This window comes from Delphinus delphis, chromosome 1 (genome assembly GCF_949987515.2).
Source record: "Delphinus delphis chromosome 1, mDelDel1.2, whole genome shotgun sequence".
NCBI lineage: Eukaryota > Metazoa > Chordata > Mammalia > Artiodactyla > Delphinidae > Delphinus > Delphinus delphis.
The window spans coordinates 38,356,991-38,377,876 of record NC_082683.1 but is presented as its reverse complement, the minus strand read 5'-3'; the positions used below and the strand labels follow the sequence as shown (position 1 = coordinate 38,377,876).

At 46.0% G+C, this 20,886-nt stretch overlaps 1 pseudogene; it reads left to right on the top strand.

The window, feature by feature from the left end:
- The first annotated feature begins 5,337 nt into the window (after positions 1–5,337).
- LOC132415019 (cytochrome P450 4A11-like) lies at positions 5,338–20,678 on the top strand (annotated as a pseudogene).
- The last annotated feature ends 208 nt before the right edge of the window (positions 20,679–20,886 follow it).

Here is a 20,886-nt window from a genome sequence, read left to right as displayed (position 1 = left end):
CCTTACATTTAGGTCTTTAATCCATTTTGAGTTTATTTTTGTGTATGGTGTTAGGGAGTGTTCTAATTTTTCTTTTACATGTAGCTGTCCAGTTTTCCCAACACCACTTATTGAAGAGGCTGTCTTTTCTCCACTGTATATTTTTTCCTCCTTTATCAAAAATAAGGTGACCATATGTGTGTGGGTTTATCTCTGGGCTTCCTATCCTGTTCCATTGACCTATATTTATGTTTTTGTGCCAGTACCATACTGTCTTGATTACTGTAGCTTTGTAGTATAGTCTGAAGTCAGGGAGCCTGATGCCTCCAGCTCCGTTTTTCTTTCTCAAGATTGCTTTGGCTATTCGGGGTCTTTTCTGTTTCCATACAAATTGTGAAATATTTTGTTCTAGTTCTGTGAAAACTGCCAGCGGTAGTTTGATAGGGATTGCATTGAATCTGTAGATTGCGTTGTGTAGTAGACTCATTTTCACAATGTTGATTCTTCCAATCCAAGAACATGGTATATCTCTCCATCTATCTGTATCATCTTTAATTTCTTTCTTCAGTGTCTTATAATTTTCTGCATACAGGTCTTTTGTCTCCTTAGGTAGGTTTATTCCTAGATATTTTATTCTTTTTGTTGCAGTGGTAAATGGGAGTGTTTTCTTAATTTCACTTTCCAAATTTTCATCATTAGTGTATAGGAATGCAAGAGATTTCTGTGCATCAATTGTGTATCCTGCTACTTTACCAAATTCACTGATGAGCTCTAGTAGTTTTCTGGTAGCATCTTTAGGATTCTCTATGCATAGTATCATGTCACCTGCAAACAGTGACAATTTTACTTCTTCTTTTCCGATTTGGATTCCTTTTATTTCTTTTTCTTCTCTGATTGCTGTGGCTAAAACTTCCAAAACTATGTTGAATAATAGTGGTGAGAGTGGGCAACCTTGTCTTGTTCCTGATCTTGGTGGAAATGGTTTCAGTTTTTCACCATTGAGGATGATGTTGGCTGTGGATTTGTCATATATGGCCTTTATTATTTGTAGGTAAGTTCCCTCTACGCCTACTATCTGGAGGGTTTTTTTAATCATAAATGGGTGTTGAATTTTGTTGAAAGCTTTCTCTGCATCTATTGAGATGATCATATGTTTCCTCTCCTTCAATTTGTTAATATGGTATATCACATTGATTGATTTGCATATATTGAAGAATCCTTGCATTCCTGGGATAAACCCCACTGATCATGGTGTATGATCCTTTTAATGTGCTGTTGGATTCTGTTTGCTAGTATTTTGTTGAGGATTTTTGCATCTATGTTCATCAGTGATATTGGCCTGTAGTTTTCTTTCTTTGTGACATCTTTGTCTGGTTTTGGTATCAGGGTGATGGTGGCCTGATAGAATGAGTTTGGGAGTGTTCCTCCCTCTGCTATATTTTGGAAGAGTTTGAGAAGGATAGGTGTTAGCTTTTCTCTAAATGTTTGATAGAATTTGCCTGTGAAGTCATCTGTTCCTGGACTTTTGTTTGTTGGAAGATATTTAATCACAGTTTCAATTTCAGTGCTTGTGATTGGTCTGTTCATATTTTCTATTTCTTCCTGGCTCAGTCTTGGGAGGTTGTGCATTTCTAAGAATTTGTCCATTTCTTCCAGGTTGTCCATTTTATTTGCATATAGTTGCTTGTAGTAATCTCTCACGATCCTTTGTATTTCTGCAGTGTCAGTTGTTACTTCTCCTTTTTCATTTCTAATTCTATTGATTTGACTCTTCTCCCTTTTTTTCTTGATGAGTCTGGCTAATGGTTTATCAATTTTGTTTATCTTCTCAAAGAACGAGCCTTTAGTTTTATTGATCTTTGCTATTGTTTCATTCAGTTCTTTTGCATTTATTTCTGATCTGATCTTTATGATTTCTTTCCTTCTGCTAACTTTGGGGGTTTTTTGCTCTTCTTTCTCTGATTGCTTTAGGTGTAAGCTTAGGTTGTTTATTTGAGATGTTCTTGTTTCTTAAGGTAGGATTGTATTGCTATAAACTTCCCTCTTAGAACTGCTTTTGCTGCATCCCATAGGTTTTGGGTCGTCGTGTTTTCATTGTTGTTTCTTTCTACGTATTTTTTGATTTTCTCTTTGATTTCTTCAGTGATCTCTTGGTTATTAAGTAGTGTATTGTTGAGCCTTCATGTGTTTGTACTTATTACAGATTTTTTCCTGTTATTGCTATCTAGTCTCATAGCGTTGTGGTCGGAAAAGATACTTGATACAATTTCAGTTTTCTTAAATTATCAAGGCTTGATTTGTGACCCAAGATATGATCTGTCCTGGAGAATGTTCCATGAGCACTTGAGAAAAATGTGTATTCTGTTGTTTTTGGATGGAATGTCCTATAAATATCAATTAAGTCCATTTTGTTTAATGTATCATTTAAAGCTTGTGTTTCCTTATTTATTTTCATTTTGGATGATCTGTCCATTGGTGAAAGTGGGGTGTTAAAGTCTCCTACTATGATTGTGTTACTGTCAATTTCCCCTTTTATGGCTGTTAGTATTTGCCTTATGTATTGAGGTGCTCCTATGTTGAATGCATAAATATTTACAATTGTTATATCTTCTTCTTGGATTGATCCCTTGATCATTACGTAGTGTCCTTCTTTATCTCTTGTAATAGTCTTTGTTTTAAAGTCTATTTTGTCTGATATGAGAATTGCTACTCCATCTTTCTTTTGATTTCCATTTGCATGGAATATCTTTTCCATCCCCTCACTTTCAGTTTGTATGTGTCCCTAGGTCTGAAGTGAGTCTCTTGTACACAGCATATATATGGGTCTTGTTTTTGTATCCATTCAGGCAGTCTATGTCTTTAGGTTGGAGCATTTAATCCATTTACATTTAAGGTGATTATCGATATGTATATTCCTAATTACCATTTTCTTAAGTGTTTTCGGTTTGTTATTGTAGGTCTTTTCCTTCTCTTGTGTTTCCCACCTAGAGAAGTTCCTTTAGCATTTGTTGTAAAGCTGGTTTGCTGGTGCTGAATTCTCTTAGCTTTTGCTTGTCTGTAAAGGTTTTAATTTCTCTGTCAAATCTGAATGAGATCCGTGCTTGGTAGAGTAATCTTGGTTGTAGGTTTTTCCCCTTCATCACTTTATATATGTCCTGCCACTCCCTTCTGGCTTGCAGAGTTTCTGCTGAAAGATCAGCTGTTAACCTTATGGGGATTCCCTTGTGTGTTATGTGTTGTTTTTCCCTTGCTGCTTTCAATATTTTTTCTTTGTATTTAATTTTGGATAGTTTGAATAATATGTGTCTTGGTGTGTTTCTCCTTGGATTTATCCTATATGGGACTCTCTGTGCTTCCTGGACTTGATTAACTATTTCCTTTCCCATATTAGGGAAGTTTTCAACTATAATCTCTTCAAATATTTTCTCAGTCCTTTCCTTTTTCTCTTCTTCTTCTGGGACCCCTATATTTCGAATGTTGGTACGTTTAATGTTGTCCCAGAGGTCTCTGAGACTGTCCTCAATTCTTTTCATTCTTTTTTCTTTATTCTGTTCGGCAGTAGTTATTTCCACTATTTTATCTTGCAGGTCACTTATCCGTTCTTCTGCCTCAGTTATTCTGCTATTGATCCCTTCTAGAGAATTTTTAATTTCATTTATTGTGTTGTTCATCACTGTTTGTTTGCTCTTTAGTTCTTCTAGGTCCTTTTTAAATGTTTCTTGTATTTTCTGCATTCTATTTCCAAGATTTTGGATCATCTTTACTATCATTATTCTGAATTCTTTTTCAGGTAGACTGCCTATTTCCTCTTCATTTATTAGGTCTGGTGGGTTTTTGCCTTGCTCCTTCATCTGCTGTGTGTTTCTGTCTTCTCATTTTGCTTAACTTACTGTGTTTGGGGTCTCCATTTTGCAGGCTGCAGGTTCGTAGTTCCCATTGTTTTTGGTGTCTGTTCCCAGTGGCTAAGGTTGGTTCAGTGGGTTGTGTAGGCTTCCTGGTGGAGGGGACTAGTGCCTGGTGGATGGGGTTGGATCTTGTCTTTCTGGTGGGCAGGTCCACGTCTGGTGGTGTGTTTTGGGGTGTCTGTTGCCTTATTATGATTTTAGGCAGCCTCTCTGCTAATGGATGGGATGGTGTTCCTGTCTTGCTAGTTGTTTGCCATGGTGTGTCCAGCACTGTAGCTTGCTGGTCGTTGAGTGTAGCTGGGTCTTGGCATTGAGATGGAGATCTCTGGGAGATTTTCGTTGTTTGACATTACGTGGAGCTGGGAGGTCTCTTGTGGACCAATGTCCTGAACTTGGCTCTCTACCTCAGAGCCAGAGCCCTGACGCCTGGCTGGAGCAACAAGAGCCTGTCATCCACATGGATCTGAATAAAGGGAGAAGAAAAAAGAAAGAAAGGAAGAAGAAGATAAAGTAAAATAAAATAAAGTTATTAAAATAAAAAATAAAGAATTATTATAAAAAAAATTTTTTTAAGTAATAAAAAAAAAAAACAACTGACAGACAGAACCCTAGGACAAATGGTAAAAGCAAAGTTATACAGACAAAATCACACACAGAAGCATACACATACACACTCACAAAAAGAGAAAAAAGGAAAGAAATATATATATCATTGCTCCCAAAGTCCACCTCCTCAATTTGGGATGATTCGTTGTCTAATCAGGTATTCCACAGATGCAGGGTACCTCATCTTGATTGTGGAGATTTAATCCGCTGCTCCTGAGGCTACTGGGAGAGATTTCCCTTTCTCTTCTTTGTTCGCACAGCTCCTGGGGTTCAGCTTTGGATTTGGCCCCGCCTCTGTAGGTCGCCTGAGGGCGTCTGCTCTTCGCTCAGACAGGACGAGGTTAAAGGAGCATCTGATTTGGGGGCTCTGACTCACTCAGGCCTGGGGGAGGGTGGGGTACAGATGCAGGGCGAGCCTGCGGCAGCAGAGGCCAGCGTGACGTTGCACCAGCCTGAGGCGCGCCATGCATTCTCCTGGGGAAGTTGTACTTGGATCACGGGACCCTAGCAGTGGCGGGCTGCACAGGCTCCCGGGAGGGGAGGTGTGAAGAGTGACCTGTGCTTGCTCACAGGCTTCTTGGTGGTGGCAGCAGCAGCCTTAGCATCTCATGCCTGTCTCTGGGGTCTGCGCCTTTAGCCGCGGCTCGCACCCGTCTCTGGAGCTCCTTTAAGCAGCGCTCTTAATCCCCTCTCCTTGCGCACCAGGGAACAAAGATGCAAGAAAAAGTCTCTTGCCTCTTCGGCAGCTCCAGACTTTTTCCCAGACTCCCTCCCAGCTAGCTGTGGCGCACTAGCCCCCTTCAGGCTGTGTTCACGCCGCCAACCCCAGTCCTCTCCCTGGTATCTGACCAAAGCCCGAGCCTCAGCTCCCAGCCCCTGCCCGCCCCAGCGGGTGAGCAGACAAGCCTCTCGGGCTGGTGAGTGCCGGTCGGCACTGATCCTCTGTGCGGGAATCTCTCCGCTTTGCCCCTCACACCACTGTTGCTGTGCTCTCCTCCACGGCTTCGAAGCTTCCCCCCTCCACCACCCACAGTCTCCGCCCGCGAAGGGGCTTCCTAGTGTGTGGAAACCTTTCCTCCTTCACAGCTCCCTCCCACTGGTGCAGGTCCCATCCCTATTCTTCTGTCTCTGTTTTTTCTTTTTTCTTTTGCCCTACCCAGGTACGTGGGGAGTTTCTTGCCTTTTGGGAGGTCTGAGGTTTTCTGCCAGCATTCAGTAGGTGTTCTGTAAGAGTTGTTCCACATGTAGATGTATTTCTGATGTATTTGTGGGAAGGAAGATGATCTCCGCATCTTACTCTTCCACCATCTTGAAGCTCCTCCCTGTTTTTTGTTTTTTTGTTTTTTGTTTTTTTGTAATGAAAGGCCTCTACCTGGCAGATTCACTTTTTGTAGAGGAGTAAAAGTAAACACAATATGATAAATTGCAGCAGCATCAAACCTAAATTTATCAAACCCAGAAGAAGTGCCTGGGATGAGTTGCCCACAGGAGTAATTGCTTCAAGCTGCCACCTTAGGGATAGACTGCCCCCCTCTTCTGCCTTTCTGTTGCCTGTAAGATGAACCAGGAAACATCCTGGAATTAAAAATTTTCTTTTTTAAAACATGGCACCCAAAACTGAACCTAGTCTTTTCAAGGTGGTGATCTATGGGGAGGAAGGTGATCTCTGCGTCTTACTCTTCCGCCATCTTTCCAGCACCCCCTCAAGGTGGTGATCTAATCAATCCAAAGTTATCCTCATTCCATCCTTCATTCATTCACTGAATCTGTAAGTATTTATTGGGCATCATCAGTAGGCACAGTCCTCTGGTCCAGGCTTTGGAAAGTATAAGGACATTAGAACGCCTAGTGACAACCTTCAAGGAGACCTTGGTTGGGTTGTGTGGGTACTAAATGAATGGGGAAAATATTTACTGGTTAATAAATGTTGACCACAGATGACACAGTTTTTTTAAGAATTTAGCAGACAGCTGTACATTTTGCTTTGATCACTTTATTGTAAGCTTTTCTCAGATCATTGAAAATCTTCATGAACATCATTTTCAATGACTGCTACATCTAACCATATGGTTTGCCCAACACTTTTTCACAAAAGCTGTCCTGGATAGTGAAGCTTGCACGTCTGCCAGTACATGGAGTTGATAACCTGAAACAGTCTCCTGCTACTTGGAAACACTAGAAAACAGATCAAACATGAAATATCCCCAGGAAAGTTTAGGGGCTGCCATGTACGGACCGGAGTCTCAACCCAATGATCATCTCTTTAAGTTCATGGTTAACAGCAAAGTCTCTGGAGCCAGACTGCCTGGATGGAGATAAACATGAAAAAAGTGAGGGTGAGAGACTTGAGGATAAACTTGTTCTCATCCTTGCTCTTCTATATCTGATCTCCATGACTTTTTTGGTGCCCACCCCAAGGTGGATCCTCCACAGTTAATCAACACTGGAGACCCAGGTCTGAGCTCTGCCCTCACCACCACCCTCCCCCAAGTGGGCGAGGTGATCCTCCCTGACCAGGCAGCGTGCTCAGGGGAGGTCAGCCACCTTCAGGGACAGTCAGCAATCCAGAAGCCACTGCACCATGAGTGCCTCTGCACTGAGCACCCCCAGAGCCCTGGGTGGTGTCTCTGGGCTCCTGCAGGTGGCCTCCCTGCTCGGCCTGGTTCTGCTTCTGCTCAAGGCAGCACAGCTCTACCTGCACAGACAGTGGCTGCTCAAAGCCCGCCAGCAGTTCCCGTCTCCTCCTTCCCACTGGCTCTATGGGCACATGCAGGAGGTAGGATGGAGTGGGACAGGGAAGTGGGAGGGCAGGGAGGGCCAGGGCTCTCAGACCGTGGTCCTAGTGAGCAAGCCCATGGGACGAAGCCTTGTTGTGGGGTGAGCACGTGGCCTCACAAAAGGACCCAGCTTACCTCTCAGGTCTTGGCTCCTCATCCCAGTCCGGGGAGCTCCCTCCCTCCCAGGACCCCGTGCTGGTGTCCTTGGGTCTGTCAGACACTCCTTCCTTACGGAGATCTGCAGGCTGTCCTGGCAGCCCTGCACTTTGAGGACAGTGGCTCTTCCTTCCTGAGTCTCCCCCGTCTCCAGGCTGAGCAGCTTCAGCTGTTCTCACAGAACAGGCTTCTAGATACTTCCCTGCCCCATCCCTCAATCGCATCCTCTCTGCCTGGCCCTGAGCTTGCCTGGGAGCACAGACATCAGTCTGCTGGATGCTGCCCTGTGGGCTCACTGTCCGTGGAGATGACAGACAGGAATCTAAGAAGATGTCAGGTCACAGGAAAAGAGGCCCACCTGCTGGATGAGGGCGTAGTAGGGTGTAGGGACAAACCGGCTTGGTTTGCTTGAGATTGAGGGATTTTTCAAGGCTGAGTATTTCAGTGCTGAAACTAGCAGCTGGCACACAAGCGAGGTTTCCAGATGGCACCAGGTAAGGAGAACTGACAACTGAGTTGAGACATTAAGCAGAATCTGTTTACCTCCCACACCCCATCCCCCAAACCCCTGAACTGTGAGCTCCATGGGGCTGAGGTATCATCCCCTTCCTGTAACCCAATACCCAGCACAGAGCCTGACACAAAGGAATGCTTGGCCCACGTGTGTGGAGTGACTGAGAAAGAAGCAGCTCGCATGTTGGTGAGGGACAGTGCCTACCCAGGCAGCTCTGTTAGCTCTGATCCTGGCAAGGACAGCGCAGAGCAAGGTGAGGGGCCACGTGGGGAGGGGCTCATTAATGGTGTGTGGATTGAACAAGCCTAAGGAGATGAGGTGTTGCAGAGAGCTGAGGCTTCTATTTCTCAAAGAAAGAGGCCAAGCAATTAGCAGCAGAGTAGAGCCAAAGACAGAGGAAACTATTAATATCAGCCACAGAGAGACAGCCAAAACCCATCTTGTTCATGCAAATTGTTGTACTAATGACTTCCCGATTATTTGTTGATTTAGAGAAATTATGACCTTTGTTTTGATGCGGTTGTCACCTTCCTCAGCTAGGATTTGACATAAGGAGCAACTAAAACTTCCTCTAGTGACTTATTCATTATAATGATGGCCATTAGATGATATGTAGTTTCAGTAAGTAGATGATTTATATTTACATAACTAATATTCCTCATGGTGCTGAATCATCTCTCAAATTCTGCTGGCCTAACAGATATTGCAGCCAATTTTTTTCTTACTCTTTTAATACTGTTTTGAGATTTCCATTTATTCAATATCTCTGTTATTGGCTAAGTCGGGAATTAGAATGCCACATGTAATTAGATTGAAACTAATCTTTCAGGCCAGATGACAAGTGACAAGGTGGGGCAGTTAAGCACATGGGCTCTGTCGCCAAGTTACCTAGATTCATATATCACCTCTTGACACGTACTTTAAATACCTGCTCGATGCCTCAGTTTCCTCATCTGTAATATGGGATGATGATAATAATTATACTACTCAAGTGAAGTATTATAATCTTAGAATGGTGCATGACACAGAGCAAAGGCCATAGTTACACTCACTCTAATTTGTATGAATTTAAAATAATATTAATGCCTGTGAAGGACAGACATTTTGGAGGTTTAACAAACTCACTGCATTAAATAGGGGTGAAATCCAACAAGAAATATGAAAGGGGAACTTACAACTTTGGGATTCAAGCAGCCCCAAACTGCCCCATCTTTCCCCATGTCCTCCCTCCTATCTCATCTGTACCTGCCATGCCAACAGAACCCACACGTCTGGCAATTGCATTGTCAGGTGGCATTATTACCTGTCCACCTACTCCCCTTGTGTCTCCCTTTGGGGAAATTCCTTTGTGGCTACAGTTCCCAGAAGTAACCAGGAGAGGACATTCCACTGGAGCCCTGACCGCATTGAGTGGTTGCAGCCTGGAGGCCAGATAGCACTGGGTTTTTGCCTACAGGGTCAACACCACTGCCACCATGGGCACCATGACCTCTGTGAGAGTCTCAAATGGCTCTGGACAGACATGCTCAAGACAGATGGCAGCCCCAGCCAGGTGACTGGTGGGCTCACGGACCAGTGGGCCTCAGGGTGACCCCAAGAGGAGAATGGACAGGTAGAACATAGTTTAAGCTCCTTACCCAGGAGCAGGATTTGGGGGAGCTGACTGGCAATCAGAAAGGAGGCATACTCCTGTGCAAAAACAGGGACACCCTCCCCACCACCCAGGCCCCTGCTGAGCAGGGAAGAAGAGATCCAAGAAAACTAGGTAACACAGCTGGGGTGGTAAGAGGCTCCCACCAGTCAGTCCCTGCACTGGATCCACAGAGCAGGGCAGTCCCAATGATGGACGTGACCTGGGAACACAGAGCAGCCCCCAGAATGAATTCAAGCAGGACACGTCTCAGTTCAGGGCAGGATTGTCAGCCCCGCCCACACCCCCACTAGAACACGAGCTCCACAATAGCAGGGATCTTGTTGTTCACTGCTGGATCTCTAGCTCCTAGGATGGCATTGACCCAAAGTAAGTACTCAACACAGAGTTACCAGGTAAACGAACGAGTCCTTCTACCCATCTATTCATTCATGTATTTGACATTCATTTGGATGTCTGCTCTGAGATCTCTTCCCTCTCACAGGGTGGCCTTCGAAAACCCTATTCACCCCCAGCCACAGTTGATTGTAGCAGGTGGACGCCTTGGCCATGAGATTAGAATCAAATTCTTGGAATAGGATTCAGCAGTGCCACTCAGACATGATGGTGGCAGAATGGTGAGGTGCCAACCCCAGAAGGGTAGACGTTCCCTCACCACCGCCTGGACCCAGCTGCACGAGGACAGCGACTGTATCTGTTTGTTCATAACTGTATCACCAGCTTCTAGAAAAGTGGCCTGTAGGAGGTGGAGCCTCCAGAAACACTTGCTGAGAGAGGAACGCGTGGACGCACAGAGAGAAAGAATGGGAGACACAGTCCTGGCAGCCCTCCAGTCCCTGGTTCTGCCCTTCCACAGCCTGGCTGCCCCCTGCCCTTGGGCTCCGTGAGACCCCCCTGGGCCCCCAGCTTTCTTTTTGTCCTTTTCCTCTCTCTTCCGTTAGCTCTGATTCTGTCACTTGCACCAGCAATTTTAATCAAGACTCATTCATCCACACTCCTGCATGTACTCATTCCTTCTTCATGAACATTATTGATTCTTTTAAAAGTGAGGCTCGATCCCTATGAACCATGCTCTATGCTGGCTCTAAGAATACAGGGATGACAGGTATGAAAGGTAAGCCTGTCAACACGGTGCCCCGCAATTAGAACATTGAGTTGAAACCTGCTAATAGAGGCACCCAGGGAGCCTTGGGAACCCTGGGAAAGGACACCTTGGAGTCAGCAGGTTTGACTTTAGATGCAGCTCACTTGGGCATATCCTTTAATATGTGTTGCCTCATTCTTCAGTAAGACAGGATCAAGTAATAATCCCTCCCTTATACAGGCTTGCCTTGAGCATTACATACTTGTAATAGTGTGTAAGGCCTGCCACAAAGTTCCACAGACTGGATGGCTGAAACAACACAATTTAGTGTCTCAGAGCTCTAGAGACTAGAGCCCAAAATCAAAGTGTTGGCGGGGCTGGTTCCTTCTGCAGGCTGTGCAGGAAGCATCTCTTCCCGGCCTCTCTCCTTGGCTGGTGAATCACAAGCTCCATATATCTCTTTATTTCATCTTCTCTCTATGAGTGTCTGTCTCTGTGTCCACATTTTCCCTCTTTTATAAAGGCACCAGTCACATTGGATTTGGGCCTACCCTAATGACCTCACTTAAACTTGATTTGAGGGGACACAACTGAACAAATAACTCTAATATAAGTCTGTGAAAAACACTGGTACACCACGGAGTCCATTACTAAACATTTACCAAGCACCCACTATGTGTAAGATTCTAAAGGCAGTTCTGGATGAAGGCCCATAAGCGGTCCATCTGGAAGCCAGAGTAGGGCCTTAGGCCAAGTCTCTGCAAGAGAGCAAGAAGCCAGATCAGAGCCCAGCTCATCAGAAAGAGTTCCAAACTCCTAAATTGCTGCTGATGGATCCAGAACAATCTCCTGGTTGCTGTCCTAACCTCCAGCACCCCTCCGAGCACTGGCCCTAAAGAGAACATTTTACTGATGTGTCTTTCCCTCTGTTACAGTACCCAAAGGACCAGGAGCTGCAAGAGGTACTGAAAACGTAGAGAAATTCCCATGTGTCTCTCCTCACTGGCTGTGGGGAAACAAGGTTCAGCCGGTGGTCTATGACCCTGACTACATGAAGGTGGTCCTGGGGAGATCTGGTGAGTACAAAACATGATCCCAGCTGGAGCGTATTTTCCCTCTTGGGTACATGCCCCTGGGTCTGTGAAATTCCAGAAGAGATTGCCAGTTCAGCCATCAATACCTGACTGTCTACCATCCAAACACCAGCCCACATCCCAGTCGAAGAACAGCACTGTTCCCTTAAACAGAATGCTGAACAGCTGTGTGGGGCTGCACATTTTCATTCTTTCTTCTTTAACCCTACTGAGGTGATTTTTATGTAAATAGCCCCAGATCTGAAAGACAATTTCTTATGCACACTGACTTGCATTTGCCTATCCTGGGTCATTGGATGGCTAAACCATCACAAATTGGAGGAAAACCACAGGCTTCTGACCTAATCTAGGGCACTGAACAGAGCCTATCTTTCTTGCCGATTCACCGTCTTAGCCCCGTGCGTGTTCTGCTGCTGGGAGACTGAGTCTGCCTTCCTGGGCCCACAGTGACCATCAGGACAGAGAGAGTCAGGGATGGGAGGCAAGTGCGAGGTGGCTTGAGACAGACTGCCAGCTGACCAGCATCAGGAAGGGCTGGCAGCCCATGGTCGGGACCACAGTTGCTCTGCGGGCTGCCTGCCTTGTTTGGTCCTGTCCGCTTTCCTGTAATGCCTTCCTTACTTTTTCAAACCCTAAGTTTGCAGGTACCTAGAGATTCTTGGCCCCCTGGATTGGTAAGTACATCAAAACTAGTACTCTGGTACACTAGTAAACTAGTAAACTCTGATACACTCCCAGTTAGGTTTACCAAGAGCTGCCTTGCTGACTCACAGAGAACAACAAGTGCCTGCCACCCTGTCACCACCTCATCTCTGAATCAAGCCTCATTTCCCTTCTTCTAATAAAACCCTCACCCTTTGTAATGGTGCTGAGAGCCCTCCTGAAGCTCAGCCTCTTCTTCATCACTTCTCAGTCCTCTGCGATATTCTCAGTCTGATTATTAATTCTTCTATCACCTGCCCCCCTACTCTTCTTCAACCTCTGTCTCGCAGCTGTCATAATCACATCCTATGGACCAGCCATTTTGGAAATTCACATTCCTGAACTGTACTGGCCTTTCCTACCTTTGCCCATGATGTGCTCTCTCCTGACACCCTTGGTTCCTCCCAAGTTGTCCCCAGTCGTCCCTCTGATCCAGTCTCCCCGATCCACACACACACCCATCTGTGGCCCAGGGAATGGTTTGCTCGTGTTGGAGGGGCAGACGTGGTTCCAGCACCGGCGGATGCTGACCCCAGCTTTCCACTACGACATCCTGAAGCCCTACGTGGGTCTGATGGTCGACTCTGTCCGAGTGATGCTGGTGAGTCTATCCCTCGTCACCTGGACCCACTCTCATCCAACACAGCTGACAAAGTCCACTCTCAGACACTTGTGTCCCTCAGACGTCCATCAGACACAGCCCTCAGAATGATGCATTCAGAACCTACTAGGAGACAGGGCTCTCCAAGAACGGATGGGACCCTGGCACCACCTTGGATCCGCACTTTAGTCATTGAAAAGGGAAAGGCGGGCCATGGTATATTCAGATCCACTCTCCTCCCAACTCCATGTCTTCAACGCAGTGGACTAGATCAAGGGTTATTCCCCTTGACAGCAGGGCAAGCTGCCCCTGGCTGGCCTGGGCAATGACACCTTCGGGGGAACAGTGGACATCCCAGGATATCACTCAGGTGGGCTCTGGCCTGGGGCCCAGGGTTTCTGCATGGAATTGAGCTCCTCATGGGAGGAAATGGGGGCAGGTCTATCATACATTCACAGAGCTGGGTCCTGCAGGATTTTGATTTCTCACCAACTGGTCTCAGCTAACATTTAATGAATGAAAGGATTGATGTCTGATGTCCCTTTCGTAGGGACCCTAGTACTGGAATCTTATGCTATCTCTTACCTTGACAAATCTGCTTACCACTGTTGGCCATCGCCTATCCAGGTCTGATCTCAGGATACAAAAGATTCCCCCTTGTCTGCTGAGAAACTATGCTTTCTGGCCTTCCAAAAGGCCAGAAATATAAAAGTTATAGAAGTTTCTGAGATATAGGAATCACATTACACGTGTGTTACAGCCTTAAATTGCTAAAACACATCTGCTTAGAAAGTGAGGAAAACTCATCCGAAGATTTAGAGAGATGGAGAGAGAGCCTGGCCTTGTCAGCACAGACCTTCTGGGGGAGCAGAGCAGAGTCAATGTCCCCCTCCCACCACAGGACAAGTGGGAGGAGCTCGTCAGCCTGGACTCACATCTGGAGGTCCTTGGACACGTCTCCTTGATGACCTTGGACACCATCATGAAGTGCGCCTTCAGCCACCAGGGCAGCATCCAGACAGACAGGTCAGTGACAACCCTTCAATGGCAGGGTCCTTGTTCTCACCAGCTGGGGAGGACTTACCTGAGAGGCAGTTAGGGCAGCGTGGACGCTTATCAGCACAGAAAGCAACATTCTGCACAGAGCCATGGACCACAGTCAAATTCCACCCAGACCAACCTTGACTCAGTCACAGGTCCCTGATTCCTGCACAGGGAGAAGCCTGGCTGCTCAGGCCACTTGTAAAGTACAGAGGGTCTCCTGGGCTGTAAGGCAGAAATGACAAAGCCTCAGTGCTGCCTGTCCCCGCTGACTGAGGAATCCCCACCCGGAGCCCTACCACGTCTCCAGGTCAGAGGCTCCCTCCACTCCAGTCTCCTCTGCATCCTCTCCCTTCAGGAACATCCAGTCCTACATCCAGGCCATCAGGGAATCTCAACAATCTGATTTTTTCCCGGGTGAGGAATCTCTCCCACCAGAATGACATCATCTACAGGCTGACCCCTGAAGGCCGCTGGAGCCACCGCGCCTGTCAGCTCGCCCATCAACACACAGGTTCTTCTGATCCTTCTGGGCAGCTCCCGCCCACCCACCCCCATCATGCACATGTAAAAGGGCCTGGCCTTGACCCCTCAGGCAGGGCCCAGACTCCTGCTTCCTCTTCAGGGGCGGCACACACCCACACTGGGTACTTCCCTGGTGCAGGGGCTGGGAACCGAGACGTCAGGGTGTCAGGTGAGGTGCAGGGAGACACATGTATCACCACGTTGCTCCTAAATGTAAGCTTCCAAATCTTTTCCTTTTCAGTCCTGGGCATGGTTACCTACTCCTAATCTGTGCTGTTGTGCTTTGTCACCTCCAGCCCACCTGTTTTACAACAGCATCATGGTGGCTCTCATGGCGGCTCCCAGGCCTTTCGTGCTGCCACATTGCCCCTGTTGCCATGGGTACCATCAGTCTTCTCTCTCTCCTCCTTGCCCCACAGGAATCCCACTCTCCCTCTTCTTTTATGGGCTTCACCACAACCCGAAGGTGTGGCCAAAACCAGAGGTATTATGGCCATGGGAGGAGGGGATGGGATGCTCTCTCCAGACCAGCACCTCCCCTGCTCTCCCTCGGGGATTCTTGTCCCCTGGTGGATTGGTCAAGGAGTTTGACCCCAGCTGCCCTGGCCCTGGTGCTCTCTCTGCAGGTGTTTGACCCATCCCGGTTTGCACCAGGTTCTACTCGACACAGCTGTGCTTTCCTGCCCTTCTCAGGAGGATCCAGGTGAGACTTTCTGTACCTGGTGCAGCTGGGTGTCACTGGGTGCTACCCCATGTCTGTGACCTCCTACATTCATATGTGGTGTATGCAGTTATGGCTTTTATGTTGGTGTATTGGGATGGAAGCATGTTTCTGTATGTTCAACATACAAGTGTTAGGGCAGGCCACAGACTAACCCACAGCTCTTTCTCAATGGCTGGCCACGTTTCTGTGTTGATGGCTGTTCCAAGTTAGTGTATTGTAGTGTTTTTCCTCACTGTAAGATGATGACTCTACCTAATTAAAATTACTCACTGTGTGTTAACTTTCAACTGTCCTCCGTTTCCATTGTCATAATTTTAAACGGTAGATTTTTTATTCTGCACCTTCTCAGTCCCACATTTTCTATTTGCTTCCCCATTATGCGTCCTGTTGCATCATGAGTAGTTTACACATGCTTCCATTTTCAGATGCCCTGCATGAAACCGTTGAAGCCATATACTGGAAAAGTTATAGCAGCGTTTTAAGAAAGTTTGTTATCAATGTGTTTCACTTTGTACTTGGGGTCTATCCAAAAGACGTTTTGACAGCATATTAATGTCTGATACACATGACAATTTCCCCAGTTGTCAAAACTTTTCCTGTGATCTGAGGTCTTTTTCCATGATATTATACATTGAGTTCAATAGTCCAAGCAGGCAAAAGTATAGAATTGAGACAATCAAGTGCCTTTGAGAGAAAAATCTACTAATTTGTATATGATACATACATTTGAAAGGTTTCTGGCATGTAAAATATAGAGCATACTTGAAATAGCTGTTGAGAGGGACCAGAATACTCCATATCGGCTGCTGGGAAAATCCTCCCAGGCTGCTAGAATCCTCCCCTGTAACAGTAACTTCTGGAAACTTTGTAATTACTTAGTAGAAAAGAGTTTTTTTCTGAATCTCTAATTCTGTGCAATTTTCAGTTGGTGACTCAACCTTCACAGAACAGGCTTGACACAAACATGCTTCCAGAATACGCTCTAGGTTTCGGTTTCTGCCAGGGTCCTGTTCTTTCTTGTAGATATTGGCAGCACATCATGCGGCTGCCACTAGAGGACGGGGGTATGTACTAGGCAGCTCAATTCCTAGGTCAGAATTAATATTTACTTTTATTCCATTCTGGTTTTATTTTTCAATTCAATTAACTTTATTTAAATATAAAACTATTTATTAAGCTGTCTCTGTGTGCCAAGTCCTGTGCTAGGAGATGGGAAGGTAGAGATGAAAGACACTGTCCCTGCCTCCTAGAGTCAAGAAACAAATACCTTGGCAATTCCCTGGCGGTCCAGGGGTTAGGACTCTGTGCTTTCACTGCCGTGGCCTGGGTTCAATCCCTGGTCGGGAAACTAAAATCCCGCAAGCCTCGTGGCACGGCCAAAAAAACAAAAAACAAAATAACAAATACCTCTACTCAAGACAGACATCATTCCTTCTTTCTTTCACTCACTCATTCATTCATCAAGCAGGTTGTTAAATGGTCCATGTTTCTGGCACCGTCCTGGTCACTGGACTGAGATGTGTCCTTGAGTTAACACTAATGGTGTCTTGGGGGTCCAGGGAGGAAGAGGTGTAGCCAGCAGTGGAGGGAGGGGAACTCAACAGGAGCGGAGTGAGGAAGAGGGGCTGGACAGGTGCGAGGTGAGTGAGGAGCAGCCCAGAGAGCGCTGTGACGCCAGCTGAGGCCCCGCGACGTGTCCTCCCTGTGATGGAGGGCGCAGCAGGCCCCGAGCCAACGTGGCTGCAGTAGAGGGAGGGGAGGCAAGGAGACTGGAAAGGCCAGTGAGGAGCCCACGGGATGGGAGGAGGGGTCTTGCTGGAGTAGAATGGGAAGGCTCCAGGGACGGGTTGACTGAGGGGCTACGGGGAGACAGGAGGCCGGAGCATTAACTGGGAGGCAAGTGGTCCAGCAGGTCGAGGGGCGCTAACCCGTGGCCCCTCCAAGAAGCCTCCCGGTTGCCATCCTGACTTCCTTACACAACTCTGTCCTGTCCTGTCTGGGGACTGGGGCCCCTGCTTGTCTGCCATGGGTGGTGAGGGCCCGAGAGTTGCCCACTCCCCCCTACAGTGCCCTGGCCTGGACGGAAACCAGAAACTGCCTGTGGACGAGTGAACAAAGTACTAATTCACATTTACTGATTCACATGACTTGACCCTGTGGCTTAGAAGGCAGACCTTCCCCAATAGGACTTGCTAGTGCTGAGAGCAGAAGTAGGAGTTAGGAGCTAGTCCTGGAGAGAGGTGGCCTTTGTAAGGGTCAGGGGGAGAGGGGGGACCGAGGCTTGGGCGGCACGTTCAGTGTGACCCGTAAGGGAGGGATCGGGGCTGGGCCAGGTGGAGGAGAGCCCTGAATGCCCTGTGCCCGGGAGGGGTTAGAAGCCTCTGCTCACTTCCTTTTCCCTGCCTGATCCAGGAACTGCATCGGGAAGCAGTTTGCCATGAATGAGATGAAGGTGGCCGTGGCCCTGACCTTGCTTCGCTTTGAGCTGGCACCCGATCCCTCCAGGGTCCCTGTTCCCATTCCAAGAGTTGTGCTGAAGTCCAAGAATGGGATCCACTTGCAGCTCAGGAAGCTCCTGTAACGCTTGTTGGAGACAAAGACGAGCTCTGAGGGCCCCTGCCTGCCATCCTTTCTCACTGTCACTCTCTCCTGTCCTTGCCTCTGTGCCCACTTCCTCCTTCTATCTGCCCACCTGCCGGCCTACGTCATCTCCTGCCTCCTGCCCATCAGACTCTCTCACCCTTTCTCAGGCTTCCTACTCCTTTTTCTGTTACCTTTCTCCTACCCACCCTCTCCCTGCCTTTTTTCCTTTCTGCCTGCTTGTCTGTTCTGTATTAGTTTCCTCTTCCCGCTACAAAAAATTACCAGGAATTTAGTGATGTACAACAACACAAAATTTTAATCTTACAGTTTAGGAGATCACAAATCTGAAATTGATTTAACTGGGCCACAACCAAGGTGCTGCAGAAGCTCTAAGGGAGAATCTCTTTTCTTGCATTCCCAGCTTCTAGAACTTTGCAGTGCTTTTCAGTGAGTGGATTAGGCCCTCCCAGATTATCAAGGAAATCTTTTCTTAAATTCAGTGGATTGTAGATGTTAACCATATCTACAAAATCTTCAGAGCAACAGCTAGACTTCTGTTTAATTGATTAACTGCATCTATAGCTTATCCAAGTTTACACAAAGAACTAAACATTACGGTCCACCCCTTCAACCTGGCATCCCTACAGATCCCTTAAACGTTACGTAATCTGCAAATAGACTTTATAAAGTCATACTCTGCCAAGTATCTGACGTATAATTGAAAGACTCTAACCCTTGTGCCTCAAGACAACAGAAAGTCATTGGATGGTGGTCACTCTTCTCCCTGATATACTGGAATTTTAATGCTGTGAGGTTAACTTAACTATTATTAATATACCTTATGTTATATGTGAAGAGAATGAGAGAAGGAAGAAAAAAATCTGATACACACAAACATGCACGCACAGTCATAGTCATAACAAAATAAGGAAGAAATACTCATAATAATTACTGTCCTTGTTTCTGCAACTGATCACATGGTCATAACTAGCTATGATAACTACCTTCTCCCATCACCCACTCTATGTTCTCTTTGCCCTCAGAAAGCACCTCATCCGGTCATGGTTCTTTGCCTGGTGGGATGATTCAAAACTTCATTCTTGAAAGATCTGGGCCGTTACTAGCCTGCCTGAACTGCACTGTGGCATTTTTCCATTTATTTTAATGACTGGGCATGGTAGTTCTAAGAGTCATCCAAAGTATTTCCTCTATTCTGGACATACTCCTCCTGACCTTCATTGGTAAGGAACCTACCAATTTCACTTCAGTATTCAGGATTATTCCAGTACAGAAACTGCCTTTGAGTTTCTGTAAGATGATGAAGCACAAGGAGGTGAAAGTGGCCAGGTGGCAGCCTTCACTTTCAGTTCAGTGTCATCATTGTTGTGTTTCTGGGTGGAAGCCTGCCTCCCTTTGGAACTAAGGGAGCTCTAGGCTAACAGAGCATAAAGTTTCAGGGACAAGAAGCAAACATTTTGCTAATAGGATCACTTGGCATTATAATAATAATGAGTGGTGTCACTCATATTTCCATCCCTTGATTCCTGGACATGTGAATCTTGGCAGTGGAAGAAACAGCACCATGTTTATAGCAGCACTGTTTACAATAGCCAAGACATGGAAGCAACCTATGTCCATCAACAGATGAATGGATAGAGATGTGGTATATATACAATGGAATACTACTCAGCCATAAAAAAGAATGAAAGAATGCCATTTGCAGCAACATGGATGGACCTAGAGATTATCACACTAAGTGAAGTAAGTCAGACAGAGAAAGTAAACGTTATATGATATCACTTATATGTGGAATCTAAAAATATAATACAAATGAACTTATTTACAAAACAGAAAGACTCACAGACATAGAAACAAATTTATGGTTACCAAGGAGAAGGTGGAATAAATTAGGAGCATGGGATTAACAGATACACACTACTATATATAAAACTGGTAAACAACAAGAATTTACTGTATAGCACAGGGAACTATGTTCAGTATCTTGTAGTAACCTATAATGGAAAAGAATCTGAAAAAGATTATATATAGGCATATATCTGAATCACTTTGCTGTACATCTGAAACTAACACAATATTGCAAATCAACTGTAGGTCAATAAAAAAAGGAAACAGCACCATATATTGGGCATCGATTTATAACATATACAACCTCCCGGAGAACCTTACCTCAGACATGAAAGTTATTGCCACCTAGCTGGTGCTATATACCCAAACCTACTCTAAGGTTATTTTTCTGGTTCTGGAATGCATAATTGGAATACATATATTCAGCAATTGGCAAAGAAGACTCAGCTGAATTTAGGGGTTTGATGTCTCCGGCTTCACTGGGATCTTCCCGTATGTCCCCATTCCAATTTCTGGTTCCCATTACTTCCCAATAAATGCTCACACTTTGGCAGAAGATTGGGAAATCAATTTGCATCATAATTCAGACACTGAAAGGATGAGATCCTGGGTTTAGTTGTCACAAATCTCAGCCCTAGCTGAGGTCTTTGGCTACAGGAAACAAAGGTTTCTTTCAGGTCAGACAAAGCAGCTTTCTTTTTTTTCTTTTTTTTTTTTTTAACGTCTTTATTGGAGTATAATTGCTTTACAATGATGTGTTAGTTTCTGCTTTATAACAAAGTGAATCAGTTATACATATACATACGGTTCCATATGTCTTCCCTCTTGCGTCTCCCTCTCTCCCACCCTCCCTATCTCACCCCTCTAGGTGGTCACCAAAGCACGGAGCTGATCTCCCTGTGCTATGCGGCTGCTTCCCACTAGCTATCTATTTTACATTTGGTAGTGTATTTATGTCCATGCCACTCTCTCACTTCAGCCCAGCTAACCCTTCCCCCTCACCGTGTCCTCAAGTCCATTCTCTACATCTGCATCTTTATTCCTGTCCTGCCCCTAGGTTCTTCAGAACCATCTTTTT